General features: G+C 52.5%; 1 long non-coding RNA gene across 1 annotated transcript; it reads right to left on the bottom strand.

Moving 5' to 3' along the window:
* Positions 1-12,788: 12,788 nt before the first annotated feature.
* LOC140710142 (uncharacterized) lies at positions 12,789-17,394 on the bottom strand. Its single transcript, XR_012091053.1, has 2 exons — positions 17,221-17,394; positions 12,789-15,545 (listed from the first exon to the last, which is right to left on the bottom strand). It is a non-coding gene; the product is annotated as an uncharacterized lncRNA (long non-coding RNA).

Here is a 17,394-nt window from a genome sequence, read left to right as displayed (position 1 = left end):
AGAGCAGAGATCCAGTGAATGTTAAGTTTACTCCCAGATCCTTCTGGGGCTCACGTCCTAGACATACTGGGGGCAGATCTGAGATGAGGGCCCACATTCCCCAGGCCCCCTGGGCAGGGCAAGCACCTCCCGTTCTGCCCCTCTGGACTGTGGTGAATGACCATCCCCATGAGAAACCTGTTTCAAGACCCCAGAATACATAGAGACACACACATGGTACATAGTCTCCTGGTGGGAAACGACGGACATGGAGTTCATTTTTAAATAGGTGGCTTTGTCTGTGGCAATATAAAAATATTTTGGCCTTTCAAGGCAAATACAAAAGAAACTACCCATTACCATGGCTGAGTGTCTCAGTCCCAAACAATAAAGAACTTGAAGAGGTTTAGCCGGAAACTTTGAAGACAGAAAATCTGCCCATTATGTTTTCCAGACATTTCGAGGGGGTGAGCGGAGGTCATTGGAGCTCGAAGCCCATTTGGAAGGCTGGTCCCTCGGCCTGCGTTTTCTCCTTGGCCCTTTGAAGGCCCCCCAGCTCACAGGGCACTTCCATCCTAGTCTGCCCTGCGGCACAAGAGCCAAAGGGAGACTCAATAATGAAAGAGCCATTCATTTAGAAGAGTGAAAAAGAAGAAATTCTTTTGGGGTCCGACATTTGAAGCCGCCTATAGAATTCCTTTGCCACAGAGACAACACAAGGAGGCTGGGGGTTCCTGTCTTAGAAAACAGGAGCCCCCAGGTCTGCACTTGGCTTGACTCGATGGGCATCCACCTCCCCGTGCACAGACCCCCCGGCCAGCGCCCACCAGCCCTTCCACGCGGTCCGCCTAGCAGTGTGCTCCAGAAGGCAGGCCCCACCCTCAGCAGCAAGGCCACGTGTGTGTGCTCTTTACGCTCCAGCCACTTACGATTTCGAGCTGGAGGGGGGCTGGGGTCCCACGTCCGAGGTCCATTCCCACGTAGGAATCCAGGTGATGGCTTCGGCTGTAAGGAGAAGGCATTAGGTCACAGAGTGGAACCTCACTCAGGCTGGCGAGGAGGAGGAGGGTGGATAAGGACAACAGCTCGGGGTGGGGGGGCAAGGGTGGCCTGGAGCAGGGACTCCCCAACCTCCAGCAAGTGTGGAATTGGAGAGGCCATGCATTTCTCTCCTCACTCTCCTTGCCCACCAGCTGCCTATGGAGCAGAAGGGGCAGGAGTGGAAATATGGAACAGACTTGGGTTGGTGCCATCCATGGACCTAAGTTGTGCTCTGTGGGACCCAAAGGCTTAGGGCACTGCATAGATGAGAAAGGGGAGTGACCCAGGCCCTGAAGACAGGGCATGAACCTGTGCTCTGGAAGAAGCAAGGTACCCAGGTTGGTTAGCAGGATGGCAGGCCCTGGAGGAGACCAGAGAAGCGGGGTATAGCCGGGAGGGCAACCCACAGAGGGCTGCAGGGCTATTAATGGGCAGGGTTTCCCAAAACCATGGCACACACATCGTATGCTTGGACAGACAACTCCACTGTGGCAATTTTGTTCACATTGTGGTAGGTACTGGGAAGCACCATGGCCAGGCACATTGAGTCTTCAGTGTCAAGATTTGCCTTACGTTTTAACTTGGTTTTTTTTGTTTGTTTGTTTTTTCTTTTTTAATCTGGCAGCAGGCTGGGCCAAACGTGGTTCAGAATACTCCCAAACTTTTAAGCTTCAAGAAAAGCTGACTTCAGCAATGTCAGACACGTATCATGACACATCTGTCAAGACCCACAGGATGTGCGCCAGAGTGAGCCCTAATGATGCGAACCAAGGCCTTTAGTTAATCATGTATCAGAGTTGTTCCATCGATTGGAACAAACAGACCGCACCACACGGAGGCAATGCGTGAATGAGAGGGGAGATGGTGGGGACAGGGTCTGCGAATTCTCTGTACTTTCCCACCAATGTTTCTGTAAACTGAAAACTACACAGGAAAAAAAAGTTTATTCATTTAAAAAATGTGTTGAATGAATAGCTTTTAAAATCTGTTCACAGAGTCTACTTAAGGTGAGGAGGTGTCATAGAAAGGTAGCCTGAGACGGCTGAGATCCCACCAGCGCGGCAAGCTGGGTGACGGGGCAGCCAGGGGTTGAGCCAGGAGGAGGACAGGGCCAAGGTCTGTTTGAAAACACCCTCTATAGGGACTGTTTCCTGGGTTAGGCACAGGTGGAGATAGGAAGCCAGGGGGAGACCATGGGACGCCACCACAAAGCCACCCAGGAAACAGAAAGGCCATGAGAGGGATGTGGGGAAACTGGGGAAGGCAGAAACCACAGACCACAGGTTCCAGCCCCAGGGGGTGGCTCATGCCTGTCATCCCAGCGCTTTGGGAGGCCAAGGCGGGTGGATCGCCTGAAGTCAGGAGTTCGAGATCAGCCTGACCAACATGGTGAAACCCCATCTCTACTAAAAACTAGCTGGGCGTGGTGGTGCGTGCCTGGAGTCTCAGCTACTCGGGAGGCTGAGACAGGAGAATCGCTTGAACGCGGGAGGCGGAGGTTACAGTGAGGCAAGATCGCGCCACTACCCTCTAGCCTAGACCACTACCCTCTAGCCTAGAGGGCAGAGCGCGACTCTGTCTCAAAAAAAACAAACAAACAAACAAATGGTTTCAGGAGATACCTGACCCCAGCTGCCTGCCCCACTGCAGGTCTTTAGGGACTCCCAAGACCACCTGTCCCCAGGCCTCTCAGGGATCTTTCCAACCCACCCATGCCATCTGGGCCACCCCTGCTGCCTCTGCCTCTCTATTCCCAGGCAGTCATGTCTCCAGCCAGGATGTCCAAGACCCAGCCAGGGCAATGGGGACACTTCTTGCCTCCAAATCCTCCTAAACTCTACTTCCCTGGCCTTGCCCTTCATAAACCCTGTTTTGCCATAACTGGTTAATTTGATAACCAAGAAACAAGAAGTCTTAAAATAAGTGTTAGGGAAGCAGTGATCAGTGCATGGGTGACTGAGGGGTAGGGTTCAGTTACCTAAAGGCTGCCAGACCACCCATTATCTACTGATGACCACTCGAGACCATTTCCCACCCTCCCTCCGAGACTGCGCGTTGCTGGGGTGGCCTCTCACCATCACCACGTCTTAAGGTGGCAACGAGACTCAGGCCAAGAACACACAGTGAGACCAAAGGCACTGCCATTTCCCGCAGGAATCAGAGCCGAGGGCTTTGTTTTGCTGGTTTTGCTTTGTTCTTTTTTGTGTTTTTAATAGGAGCGGGGAAATCAGAAGGAGGAAGGAGCATCTGGGTTTTTTCCTGCTTCTGCTCCAGGGACCCCATGAACCCTCAGAGTCCCTGACTGTCCTTAATTAACTCTGTGTGCAGACCCCGGGCTTCTCTGCTACAGTGAAGTCCCGACAAATTCGTGCCTTGGTTTAAAAGCTGCGTGTGCCAGCTCTGGGCTTGCCGTGATGTGTTAATAACGCGGTGCTGGGCTAGAATCTTAACAAATGTCAGAAAAGCTGCAGAGATGAGTCACTGTCTGGAACCAAAGAAAAACACGAGGCCTCCTTATAGAGTCCAGAGGAGTAATTGCCACAAGCATTTGATCAAAGACCTCATAAGTGCGTGCAGTGAGCTCATGACCCACGCAGAAAGCGTTGGTGAACACTCCAAAACCATCCTCCACAGCTTAACGGGATTAGAAAACTCCAGTTCTGCATCTTAGGATTTTAAAAGTTACTCTTTTCTGGAGGCAAACAGCACCTAATTGATCTGGCATGTCTTTGGTATAAATAACTTATGGCTGTTTCAAACAGAAAAAGACCTAAAAGGATGATTTTTATTAAAATGTTGATCTCAAGAAATTGAGCCTGTCGTTAACAAATAATCAGTCTTGCCTCAGATCTCATAATTCCTACCTGTTGAGTAAATACCACCCCCTTACAACTTCCCCGGACAAATGCAAGCTCTTCGCAGAGCTAATTTCCTGTACCTTTGTGAGGCTGGGGCCCCGGACATTACGGACCCATTTATAAAAACAGGAGAGGTAATTGGGACATCTTTTGAAATCATGTCCCCTCTCTCTCTCGCAGGCCCCCATCAGCCCTCTAATTTTACTTGGTCAGGTTACAGAGGATGTTTACATATGCCTCTTCCTGGAATTTCACCTCTTTGCTTCAGGAGTGGGCAATTAGAGAGAATTAGGGCCTCTTTGGTGCCTGTTTACCGTTAATGGATCGAGTGGCGGAGGCAGCCTTGGGAAAGCAGTCTGCCCGTCTAATTGAAGCTGGCAATTTTTCGATTCCTCATTTCAGCTCGCAGGTATTGTAGCAACCAAGGTCACAAAACAAAAGCTGCAGCCCACCATGGTAATAACCAGGTGCAGGCCCGACCCGAGGTTTTGTGAGCTGTTCATTACCACACACTGCAGCACAAAGAGATAGCTGGAAATGTTTGCAAAGCTGAGTCTAAGACGGGCAGCCAGTGCAGGCGGGTGATGATCACTTTTCCAGAAGTTGTCATCCTATTGGCTTTTTCAGGAAGTTCTCAGCTGACTGGGCCATAGTGCCAACAGAGGTGTTGGCGAGGGTCTCAGGACCCAAAAGGCACAAGGTGAGCCATGGGGCTGGGGGGAACGAACATCTCCTGCTTCTGAAGCCACAAGTCCAGTCTCATTACACAAGAGTCACTCTACAGACCAAAAAGGTGTTCTAGACCAGCCCAGTAGCCTTCCTGTTTGGAATAATACCCCATAAAACAGGATCCCTGCACCCCAGCTCATGCGGCAGCCCCTGGGAACCTTCTTCAGGCTCTGACTCACACTAATGACCGGTGACTGTGACCCCCTGACCACACAGGTCACGCAGGAGCTGGCAACTAGCAGGAGTTTCACCTCCAGGGCCTGCTGCCAGCTCACTGTGCAACCTTGGGCAAGGCTCTGGGCCTCTGGGATCTCTGGTTTCCCCATCTCTAAAGCAGAGGGGGCAGGGGACCAGTGACCCCCAAAGTCCTAACAACTCCAAAGACCCAGCAAACAAACCACAAATGACCTCCAGGGAGGCCCAAAGAAACCCCGACACTGCAGGAGCGCCAAGGCCACTTGGACGACCATGGGTCTGTACTCGCCCATTTTGTAGATGGGAAAACTGAGGCCTAGGGGACTGGAGACAGAGGCCAAGGTCACACCCACAGTCAGGGCTGAGCGCAGGCTGTAACCAAGTGTCTGGAAGACTGCTCCCAAGTTGCGGGAGAGAGCTGAGAACTCTCTCCTCTGTCCACCTGGCAAGTCCCGAATAGCGACAGTGTGACCAGCCAGGAGGTGAGTGGAGACCCACTCTGGTGAAACAGTGGCCTTGCTTTCCAGCACTGACCTCCCAGGCTCCTTCTGACTTGGAGAATATGGAGAACTGACAGGCTAGTACCCAGTTTAACAAATGAGGCTCGGAAGCCAGCAGCAAAGTCAGTGACCAGCCAAGACCAAGACCGGGCCCCACTCCTGTCATGGCAGGGACTTTGCCCCTGGTGCCTCCGGAGTGGCCCCACCCTTACAGCAGTCTGGGGCAGCGGTGGTGCAAACAGTTTCACTCTAACTCAAAGGGTCCCCTCTCTCGCAGCTGCCCACCAACCCTGCAGGCCGTGATGACCCCTCCTCTCCTCCCTAACCAGGAAACAGCAGCCCTGTGGATTTCTGAGCCCCCTACCCCCAACTTCCTGAGTACAGAATCACTCTGTGTCCACTCCCAGGAGGGCCCAGAGTAAGGGCTGGAGTGGCAGAAGGAACAGCCCAGCTGTGAGTGAGGAGGCCGGAGCAGACATGCCGCCAACCTTTGGCCCCCGACTGTCCTCCTTTCCCAACTTTCCATCCCGGACCTCTCTCCCCGCAGCCCCATTCTGTCTCTTTGGCTATATGTCGGGCAACAGGCCCCGGCTGATCAAATTTTTGTTTACAGGCACAACCACTCTGATTCCCCTTTGCTAAGAAACTTTCAAAAGCAATCCCTAGAATCTGAAACCGTGAGCATCCCAGGGTCGCGCGAACCCGGTGGCTGGTTAAGTGCATCATTGTGCAGCCTTGGAGCTCCTGACACACACACAAGGGCAAGGGGCCCCACGCAAGCCCTGGGAGGGAACACACACACACTCCGTTTCAGGGGAAGGTAATTGACGTTTTCTTCTTTTCATCTGAAGAAAAGCCACCTTCCATTGAAAAGGCGCATTCACAGGACCTGGGAAAACTCATCTACGCTCAGCCCTCCCAATGATCCCCAGGTGGCTGTTCCCCACGGGGGGCTCCCCCACATTCCTCTCGGCCCGAGCCTTTGTTTCCATCTGAAACGGCCCTGGGAGCTCCCAGGCTAAGAGTCTCCTCCTTAAGCCCCTGCCAAAGACCCTATTCACTGCTCAGAGTAGAGGCAAGCTGAAGGTGGTGGGCAGCCTTCCTTTCTCCCAGGGCAGGGGACTTAAGAACTCTCCATCTGGATTTATTTTTAAGCTCAAAGAAATTGGAGAGCAATTAAGAAAGTCATGGCTACACCCTCCACCACCATCCTCTCCCTTAATGAACTCCTCTCTCACACACAGTCCCTCATGTTGGGAGGCCCACGGTGGCCCCAGCGACCCAGCACCTGCTCTGTACATGGGCCGCCCACGATCGCCAGGGGCTCGGGGGTGACAGGAGCTGAGAGGACAGACAGAGATATGTCCCAAGTCCTCATCACAGTTTGTCCTGAGTAAAGTGACCACAGTTTTCCACGGTGAGGATTGGGGCCCAGGCCCTGGCCTCAGGACCTGACTCAAACCCAGAAGGCCCTAGGAATTTCAGATCTACGGGCCTCTCAGGCACCGCAGAGCTCGTCTTGGCACAGATAAGGGGTCTCTCCATGTCCACTGGATCTGACTGGAGCTGGGACCCCCGTTCTGGCAATGTGCCGTCCTACTGCAGTGCCTGCAGAGCTCCTGGGAGGGAAGGTGGGAGGGGAGGGGCCCTCTGCACTCCCACCGTTCCTGGCTCTGAAACACTGACCCATCCATGCCAAGGAGGCAAGCCTGTTCTGTGGATCCTCTTTCTTTAGACTCCCCCAAGAAGCTGTGGGCAGCCCAGGTGTGGGACCGCCCTTTCTGAATGGGCTGCATCCAAGACCCTCTCCTACCGCAGACTCATCCTTTTCCTTTCCAGACCAGGAACCCCACACTTGAGAGGCCTCGTTTCGAAAGGTACACCTCTTTTCTAGACGTTTCCATCCGCTCAAATCGGGGATGGGAGACCAGGCTAGACTTCCTTATTCCTCCTTTGGAAGAGGGGACAGGGCTCAGAGAAACAGCTGGGAGGGGGAACCAGTCCTAGGGGACAATTCACAACTCATTAGCCGCTCCCAGCAACCCAGGGCTTTTCCACTGCAGCTCACAATGCTGGCTTCCACATTGTCCACTGCCCTTTAACCCTTTGGGACCTGAATCTGTCTCCCTCCACACCCCCTTCTGTGGAAAGCTCCCTTCCTCTTTGCAAGGAATAATTCATTAGCAAGCTCATTAAAAATGGGTAGATATTCCTTTTCATTCTTTCTGGAAGTCAGATTGCTCATAAAAAACACATTTAAGTTATTTCATGTAAATGAAAGAATAAGAAACACATGCATCCTGTTGCCCTGAAGTCTTGCCAGGTTTTGACATTATTTGGAGAAACGTATTTGGAAATACATTTGGGGTTTGAATCACAACGCAGGAGGCATGAGGTCAGGGGCCCTGGAAGCAGCAATGAGCAACTCGCAGGTGAGAGAATGTGGGGCGAGTGAGCGAACGAGGGGCCATTTTCTTCTTTTCCACAAGCTCAAGCCTGAGCTACCCTCTTGGTTTCCTTTCCCAGCCACCCAGAGTGGGCAGGTGCGAGAGGAGAGCCAGTTTCCAGACCAGACCACCACCTTTACCCTGACACTTGCACCCACCCAGAAGAGTCCCACTAGAGGCGGACCCAGGAACCACTCAGCACGATGACAAATGGCCAGAGACCCCTCACCGCCCTCCACTGACGTGACAGGGTCCTCTATGGCTCACTGCCTGGTCAGACGGGGTCTCATCTCCACTCGCTATGGCTCAGGCATTGGCCAATCCATCAAAATAGAATTTTCCTGAAAATGATCCTGTCTTTCACCACTTAATAATGGCCTTTCAGGCCGGGCGCAGTGGCTCAAGCCTGTAATCCCAGCACTTTGGGAGGCCGAGACGGGCGGATCACGAGGTCAAGAGATCGAGACCATCCTGGCTAACACGGTGAAACCCCGTCTCTACTAAAAAAAAAAAAAATACAAAAAACTAGCTGGGCGAGCTGGCGGGCGCCTGTAGTCCCAGCTACTCGGGAGGCTCAGGCAGGAGAATGGCGTGAACCTGGGAGGCGGAGCTTGCAGTGAGCCCAGATCGCGCCACTGCACTCCAGCCTGGGCGACAGAGCGAGACTCCGTCTCAAAAAAAAAATAATAATAATGGCCTTTCAACAGTTCCCGAGAAGATCATCAGCAAGGCTGACGTAGTAAGTCACGTTTCAACTTCTTGAATTGAGAACATGGTATATTTTTACCTATTTTCTACCTAGTGACACACAAAACCCCAAATACGTGTTTGCCTGAGACCGAAATACTCATGAGCACCTGAAACAGAAGTCAGTGCAAAGAGGGTTCCATTTCAATCCCTGAGAGCCAGGGGCTGCCAAAGCTTGATCCTGTCTGGGCCTCACCTGTGTGCCCGTGGCCTTCACTTTGACTTTGCCCCTGGGCTTAGTCCACCTTGGGAAAGTCCTGAGATGTCCCTGAGAAACCAGTCCAGGAGCTGATGGCATCTGGCTCAGACCAGCTACTCAAATGCATTCTAGTAAGCTTGGGACACGATGCCCCCAGGACCCCAGCATCCTGCCCCTGTGCAAACCTTCCCTCCCAGGCCTCTCCTCCACATCACTCTATTTGCAGGTGGCTCAGCAAATGCTAGCCTTGGAGTAAATGTCACAGGGCAGAGCCTTCCTGGGCCCCCTCCCTGGGTTTAGCCCTGGGCACACACTCCCCCCGTCTCTCCAGGCTGTGGGGCTCTCCAGAGAGCAGAAACAAGCAGACAAAGGCAACAGCCCCAGGTTAGAGCGCCTCTGCCCCCTCTGCCTACGCTGCCAGATTTTGTTTAAAAATAATATCCCCATCCCATTTCAATTTCAGGGGAGAAGGGCAGGGCTGCAGAAGAGCTGTCTCCAAATCCTCTGTTTGATTAAAGAGCATTACGGAGGCTGCGCTGGAAACCAGAGATACTCTGGGTGTGGGGGTGGCGGTGGGGGTGGCGGTGGGGGTGGGGGGGTGGAGGGCGGGGGACAGGGGGCGGGGAACTGCACACGGGCTAATGCACGCACACGGCTGAGGACTAGAGGCTGGGCCCCACTCGGTGTGCAGCTCTGTTCATCTACTTCCTTCTCAGAGATCCCATGTGTGGGTCTCCAGTGAGGAGTATTGGCATCTGGGCCAAGGACAGTGCTAGGGCCCCCTCAAGGCTCCATAAATGTCTAGGGGAATGGAGCCAGCCTCACCCCATGGTTCATAACTTTCTCAGCGCTCACCCAGATTCTCTGGAAGTCTAACTGCACTCATTCACCCCAATGGCCACCCCAGGGGCGTCAGATATGAGGGATGCCAGGATCCTGACACTGCCTCCCAGGGCGGCTGGCTCTAAAAACACCCCATCGCCCTGAGTGAACCACAGGATCAGTCCCTGGCAAGCAGAAAGGAAAGTGGGCTCAGCTGAGCTGAGCCTCCTCTCTCTCCTGCCGGCCCAGCCTTCACCCTGGTGTGGCCGTCCAACATGCAACCCTGAGCCCCCTGCCCTCCACGACACCTTGCTTGGTTGCCGTGCAAGCCACCTTGCTGCATGGGTGCTCCCAGGGCACCCAACTAGGCCCTCTGGTCCTTAGTGCAAAGCCCAACCTTAGGCACCTCAGAATAACCCCAAGGACGAGCCCTGGGCGGCTCCCGGATGCATCTTGAATTAGTAAAACACAAATAAACAAATGATGAGTCCTCGAGTGAACTGTGTGGCTCCAGTCCCGCTTTCTTCTTCTCTACCATTGCGATTTTATTTAAACAAACAAAAACATTCCCATCTCATTGCAATGTCAGGGGTGAGGAAAGGAGGAAAGAGAAGAACTTGCTCAAAAACCACTATTTGATTAAAGGACATTATCAAAGCCTCCTGTGTGAGAAGCCACGGTTCTCACAGAGCGGGACGCTACCATGGCTGGTGGAAAGAAATGTCTTCCTGGCTGAGGAGCAGGCAAGCACTCCCATTTCCTCCTCTCTGAATGGGTCCTTGGGCCGGGTGTGGGCAGGGCAAGTGCCCCCTGGATCCCTTCTGACAATGTGTTCAGCAAAACTGTACTGAGGGTTCCTGTGTGTCTGGCCCGAGCCGTTCTCGGGGGTCTAGAATGGAGGTGGACACTCCCCACTTACCATCACCGGCCCATAGCATCCATCAGCCAGGCTGGACCCCCACACCTGCTTGCTGGGTATAGCAAGGGTCTCCACTCCGGGCAGCTCTCCGGCCCCCAGACCCCTCGGGCTGATGTGAAGAGGATTCACCTTGGCAGGGTGCCTCCTCCCCAGACTAAATGCTGACACTCTTGATCAGAGAGGAGAGACATGAGCTGAGCTAATAAAATCCTGGTGTCTCAAGAAAGCAAGAAACTCACCCCAAACCACGAAGGAGACGAGAAGCCAGGAAGAAGACTTGGGTCCAGGGTGGTGGGCCCCATCGGGGCCTCTTCCGCGGCTTCCATCAGCAGTTCTTCAGCTGACCCAGCCAGGCCACGGCCCACGTGCCTTGGGGAAGGGTAGACAGTTAGAATCACAGCAAGGCAAGCATCCCGGAAAAGCCAAACACGCCCAAGAAAGACACGGGGCTTGGCCTCACCTGCAGTTTTTTGCTTTTCAGTGGAGTGGGGTGACTAGTGGGGGATGCCCAATGATAGGAAAAGGTGCAAAGAAGCAACGGGCTGGGTTAGAGGCAGCCCCAAACCCAGAACCAAGTGGGGAACAAGGGACCAGGCAGGGCAAAGCCCAGGACTCTCAGGGCCATGACGAAGACAAGGGCAGGCAGGGGCAACACCCACCAGGGAACGATCACGAGGGGTCTCTGGGAAGGGAGAGGCGTCTGTCCATAGCCCTGAGGCCAGGCCCACAGGAGGAGGCATTGGAGGATGCTTGGCAGGAGATGGAGACACCAGCAGGGGCTTGTCGGGGGCACTGGGAACCTGCTGGAAACAGGCAGCTGGAGTGGGAGTGGCTCCTGGGTCAGGGCAGTGATACTCAGACCTCAGGACGGCCAGGTGACCACAGGTATGGGGTTGGCAGGGAGAACCAGACTGCTAAGCAGAGGGCTGTGGAGCTGAGCCCCGGAGCCCAGGGATTGAGGCAGAGAAGGGGAGATGGGTCAGGCCCACCTCAGGAGACAGAGCAAGCGGAGCGCCGGATGGGTGAGGAACCTGGCCGTTGGAGAGCTACCAGGGAGAGCCAAGTCAGCAGCTGGGCAGAGGCAGAGCCTGCAGATGCTCCCTGGAGGTTTCCCCTACTGGTCCTCTGCATGGGACACGGGCCCCAGCAGCTGCTAGAGGGTTAAGGAGCTGGACCAAGCCCCAGGGGAGGAAGGCATCATGGCAAGGGAAGGGTCGCAGTCACAACCACACCTCGAGAGGGAGACCTGTGGCCAAAGCCCGGGGGCACACACTACAGCTGTTCCCATGCCCACTTTGGTCCTGAGAGACTCAGGGCCGGGGTCCAGAACAGCTCAGCATCAGGGATGGGGCAGGGAAGGCAGAGAGGGAGAAGGTGCTGGCTCCGACCAGAGCAGAGCCCTGGGGATAGCTTGAATCTGCCCTCACACCCTCCAGCCTGACCTCTATGGAGCCGGAGTCCACTGCTCCAGCCCCTGGGGCAACCCCCCGGCCCGCCCTCCTGGGGACACAGAGGCCATCAAGGGATGGGCTACGGTGGCAGGTGCCCAGGCCAAAGCCAGGGCTGTGGATGTGCTCAGTTAGGATCAACTGTTGGATGATGGATGGCCGCGCAGGTGAATGCAAGGACGCAACCAGTAAGGCCCCTGTTCAAGGGGGGCCAGGGTCGGAAGTTGCTCACACCCTTCTCAAAAATGAATTCCACCCTCCAGCCTTTGTACCTAGAACTCTTCGCGTGGCCCACCTGGTGGCTCAGCTGTGGTGGTCGAGTCCTTCCATCCACTCACCTGGCAAAACCCTACATCCCACATACTCTAACAGAGCCCCACTCTGTGCCAGGCTGGTGCTGGGACACCCTGAGGAAGCACGGGGCTGGCCAAGGGCACCACAGGAGGACCAGGTCAGGAATTGGGGGAGGGACAAAGAGAGAGAGACATTGAGAGAGAGGACAGGCGAGGAAGAAGGCAACAGAAGCAGAAAAAGCAGTGACTCAAGGAGCCAGGTTAAAGGGGCTGCCCCTACACTCAAGGAAGCAATGAGATCCCTCTGCCAGCGCCTCAGAAAAGTCCAGAAACCCAAGCAGGATGGGGACGTGGGGAGTTAACTTTTAAAAGTTTGTTAAGGCTACAGCAAAACCCCAGAGAACCTGCCCGGGGCTAACTGATTTCTTCCATGCCCGCTCCAGGCTTTTGACTGTCCACAGGAGCTACTGTAGTACTAACAGTGGCTTTGGGGCCTGTGTGTTAATGATTGCCATGTATCTGAGGGTGAGGAGGGTGCCATCGATTCTTCGTTACTATTGAAGAAAGTCTTCTCATTCAGAATCAGGCGTGCTCTATTTTTCTACTCACCAACAGCTACATGGCAGGGAGGCCAGGTTTTCGTGTGATCTCAGCTTCAGAGGTCTATACCCCAGTCCACCCGTAGTCTCAACACTCCCCTAGACAGAGTGGCCAACTACATCACTGGGAAAAGTCTCACCTTGGCAAAAGGGGATGAAAGATTGCCTCAGGCTTTTGCCCCAACCTGCCAATGGAAGATCCTTCCACGTTCTTTCTCATGGGGCACTGGGGTAGAGTTGGTTTTGCTAACTTGGAAACAGTATCCAATTCTAATTCACGATGTCAGAGAACCGTTAGCCAACAGACTCATCAAGGAAGGAAGGCCCCATAAGGTTTCAACTAATAACATTTTCTTGCTCCAACTACCCACCTTATCCCCTAGTTTTTTTCCCATTTGGCTAAAGGTCCAACTGGAGCCTAAGGTTAATTGGAGTGATCTAATCATGATTGATCTGCCTTGGGGTGAGAAATGTCCAGAGCTTGGGACAAATAAGGGCATGTTTCAGACTCAGGACATACCTGCTCTAAAGAATTATGGGCTCTAGGGAGCTCAAAGATCAGAAAAGAGGATGAGGGCTCAGTTAGGGTACAGGACATGTGGGTGAGGATATTAAGGGGCAAAAGAACTACTACAGGCTGGGCGCGGTGGTTCACACCTGTAATCCCAGCACTTTGGGAGGCCGAGGCGGGTGGATCACGAGGTCAGGAGTTCGAGACCAGCCTGACCAACATGGTGAAGCCCCGTCTCTACTAAAAATACAAACAGTAGCCAGCTGTGGTGTTGGGTGCCTGTAATCCCAGCTACTCAGGAGGCTGAGGTGGGAGAATTGCTTGAACCTGGGAGGCAGAGGTTGCAGTGAGCTGAGATCATGCCACTGCACTCCAGCCTGGGCGACAGAGACTCTGTTTCAAAAAAAAAAAAAAGAACTACAAGTTCTGATGCTACATTCCCAGATGTGAGTTTTAATCTCCTCTCCACTGACTGATCCTGACTAATCAATAGCCACTGTGCCCCAGTTTCAACAGTCTGCTGGAGTCAAATCTGAACCCCAACTATGCCCTCTTATGGGGGGCCCTCTGGGATGCCAACATACATTCACTTCTTCACCTGGCTAGGCATTCCATGGGTACTCACTTTGCAGTCACTCCCCTAGGGCCACGCCTAGGAGTTACTACTTCCCTACCACTTGTTAATCTTGAGTGAGTTTTGGATGTCCTCAGTGGGTCCTGAGACAAGTCAGAGGAGAGCTAGAGTAGGGAACTGATCACCAGTGGTCCCCCTGGTCCTCAGCTCTTGGAGAGGGAATGAATGCTCTGGCCAGTTCCATCTGTGCAAAGGATCGAACAAAGCCATTTTCTACAATGCAACCCTGTCCAAAGCCCCCTTCTCAAAGCTGCCTGCAACTTTCAACCCCACTGAATGGACTTCGTGCTGGGACAGAGGCAAAGACTTAAATGAGGAGCAAAAGAAACGTCGACTCCATCACCAAAATTAGAAGTGTGGCTTAAGAAGCCACATCGCCCCGGCCCGGCAGTGGCCAGTTCACCTCATTATGATAATCAGTGTGTTTTTCCTTCGCAGACAAAGAAGGCTCCTTATGCGACGAATATTGGAATCCAGCAGCTAACCTCATTAACGTCTGCAGCCTCTTCCTTCGACAAGGCCCAAGATTAGCCCTGTGTTCATTAAGGGAAAAGGACGGAAAGTGGAATAAAACTGAAAAACACCGCTGGGGTAAGGGGGAGGGGAGGCCCTCTTCTGTTAGCCATTCATTCACTGAAATACTTCGTGTACCTTCAGGATTTAATCACCAGCGAAGGGGGCGGTGGGGAGGGGGCAGGTTTTACCAGGATGTGGGAGGTAAAGAGGTTAAACTCAATGGAAGGAGTTAAAAACCCAAACTAGGGTGATTTGATGTGAAAGCTTCCTGGGATTTGTCATTGGGATAATCAATTTAAAACCTTCTTCCCGTTTGCTTTCTTTTAGCCCAACCTAACGTAAGGGGAAACCGTCTTTGGATGTGTTTTTGGCTTTTAATATTTTCCAAGTCTCCCTTTCCTACTTGTTTTTTTGTCTTTAATGCCTTTGTTTAGTTATTCTCTTCTCCTGTCTCTCCTCCACGCCCCTCCCTTTCCACTTCTTTCTTCTCTTTAGTCCTCCCCATGGGAACCTAATGTATACGAACATCTAGTGGTGCCTCCAGTTGTATTTTTCTCATGAATGCTTTATTGACTTTGCTTCAAGCCCTTCAAATAGCATCTGGTGCTTACCTGTGAGACATCCCACCTGACCTGCCAGATAAAGATGATTAACCCTATTTTGAAACTGAGATAAACCTGGCTTGGAAAAGTTTACCTACCCCAAGGTCTCAGCACTAAGTAACTTAACTAGGACTCAAACCCAGGTCAGCGACTCCTGACTGCTTAAGACAGCATGGTAAGAAGCAGGTCCAGAAGTCGAGGGACCTGGGTATGCAAGTTCCTAGGAGACACTAAGAACGAGAGAAGGGGGAGCAGGTGTCTCTGTGAAGGGGAGTGTAAGGACACAGAAGTGAACCGGGGCCGCAGAGCCCTGTGAGAGAAGGCATGAAAATGTGTCGTCGTGTCCATGAGCTGAAAACATGACAAGGATTAAGCTACAGAAAAATCTTTACCTTTGTGAGAGCCCTTCCACGGAGTAGAGCGAGTCAGGAAGCAGTGGGCTGAAGAGGAAATTGGAGGTGAGGAAGGAAGACAGCAAGTGTAGACAGGCCTTTCAAGAAGCTTGGCTGTGAAAGGAAAGACAGAGGCTGTAGTGGCTAGAAAAGATGACAGCAGGGACCTGGGAGGCTCCAGGCTGCAGGCAGAGCAAAGTCAGAAATGCAGAGGGAGGCCTTCTGAAGGAGGCCAGGACTGAGACAGGTACAATTCTTCCTCTAGAACTCAGGAACAGGAGTTCAGTGATCCAGTGGGGCCCAAACTACAGAGCCTCTTGACAGCCTCTGTTTCCCTGGGAGTGGCAGTGGCCGGCCCTGGCTCAGGACAGGGAGTTGTGAGGATCAAATGAATGGACGGTTGCAAAAAGTGACAGAAACATTCATTACCACTATTGACTGGGAGCAGGACTCCCGATTTTACAGCCCACTCGAATCTCACTGGGGCCCGGATTTTCACTGACCATAAATTATTCGTCCTGAACATTAAGGATGTTTTTAAAAACCACTGGTAAAAGCTGCCAGTCTCTGGAAGACAAAAGGTCCCCTCCTAATAGCCTGGATTAACTCAAAGCAGGTCTCTGCCCACTTCGTTTGTCACCGTCCAAGTCATCCTTGCACCTCCATTTGCCACATAATCCAATCAGTCCCTTTCAGAGGCTGGGCAGCTATTGTCTACACCGAGCTGGGCTTCTCTAAAGCAGCCCAAGGTGGTTTTGTCTTGTCCGGACAAAACTGGTTGGCTTAAAAGGGGACGAAAGAAAGTCCTGATCAAATGAGGACCCCAATTAGGTTCCAAGAGACTGTTTTCATTATCTTTGTACCAGATACCTAGCCTGGTGCACTGGGCAGATTGTCGGTGCTCCAGAAAATGTTTGTTGAATTAATTCATTTTTATTTATTCTGGAATTTCTTAATTGAACACAAACACACACAGCACCTACTCAGTGCTGTTCTCACTAAGGGAGAATAGGGCTGGACACGTGAGCGAGGAGGGACAGCCTCGGGTGGTTAAGTAGCTTGCAATTTCCACAGCAATTTACAAAGCACTTTCATAGTAGTTACAGCATTTGGTCTTCAAAAGCGCCCTGTGGGGTAGATACACGAGGGTATGTATGTGTGTGTGTGTATGTGTGTGTGTGTGTGTGTGTGTGTGTTTTAATCTCCATTTAGACCATGAAAGAAACTGAAACTTAGAGAAGTTAAGCGACTTGTTTAAGGTTACATCACTATTAAAAGGTGAAGTCAGCACATGGTACCAGCACTGGGGCCACCCCGACCCCCAAGACCACCCCAGGCAGCTGGGATTTCAAAGTCTGTCCCATTGTCAAACATTTGGTTCGAAATAAAAGGACTCTTAGTATAATGCTGGGCCAGAGGGGAAACAGGGGTGAGGGCAGCTAGCATGGCACCTTGGGTCCAACTCCAACCCCTTCTCTTGCCAGCTATGTGACCAAACACTTACACCTCCCCCCAAGTTTCAGTTTCTTTAATGTAAATGTAAGTCCTGCCCCACGGGACAGGGAGTTCAGTCCTCACGGGTCCTCTCTTCCTTTCAGCTTTTTTAAATTACACAAATCAACACTAACAAATTCATCCTCACCTGGAAATAAGGCTGCCTCATTTACATACACATATTACATAAAAATCACATGTTCATGTCACATAGAAAGTGCTCTGGAAATGGCCACATGCATAATTCGTGTTCTTACTCAAGTCAGCCCGTCGATGGTCTCTGCAAAGCCCCTACCTGATGCAAGGAGAGCCCGTGGACAAGGGCTGCCTGGAGTGCTGTTGGAGAATAAATAAGACGAGTAAGACAAACAAGAGGGGTGGGAAGGGACTGACCTGCCAAACCTTTTCAACAAACATTTGCTGATCACCTCCTCTATGCCAGATCCTGCCTGAGGCCTCTTTTATCTCA

The sequence above is a fragment of the Chlorocebus sabaeus genome, chromosome 24, assembly GCF_047675955.1.
Source record: "Chlorocebus sabaeus isolate Y175 chromosome 24, mChlSab1.0.hap1, whole genome shotgun sequence".
Taxonomy (NCBI): Eukaryota; Metazoa; Chordata; class Mammalia; order Primates; family Cercopithecidae; genus Chlorocebus; species Chlorocebus sabaeus.
The sequence above is the reverse complement of the archived record's forward strand: the minus strand, read 5'-3'. Positions and strand labels throughout refer to the sequence as shown.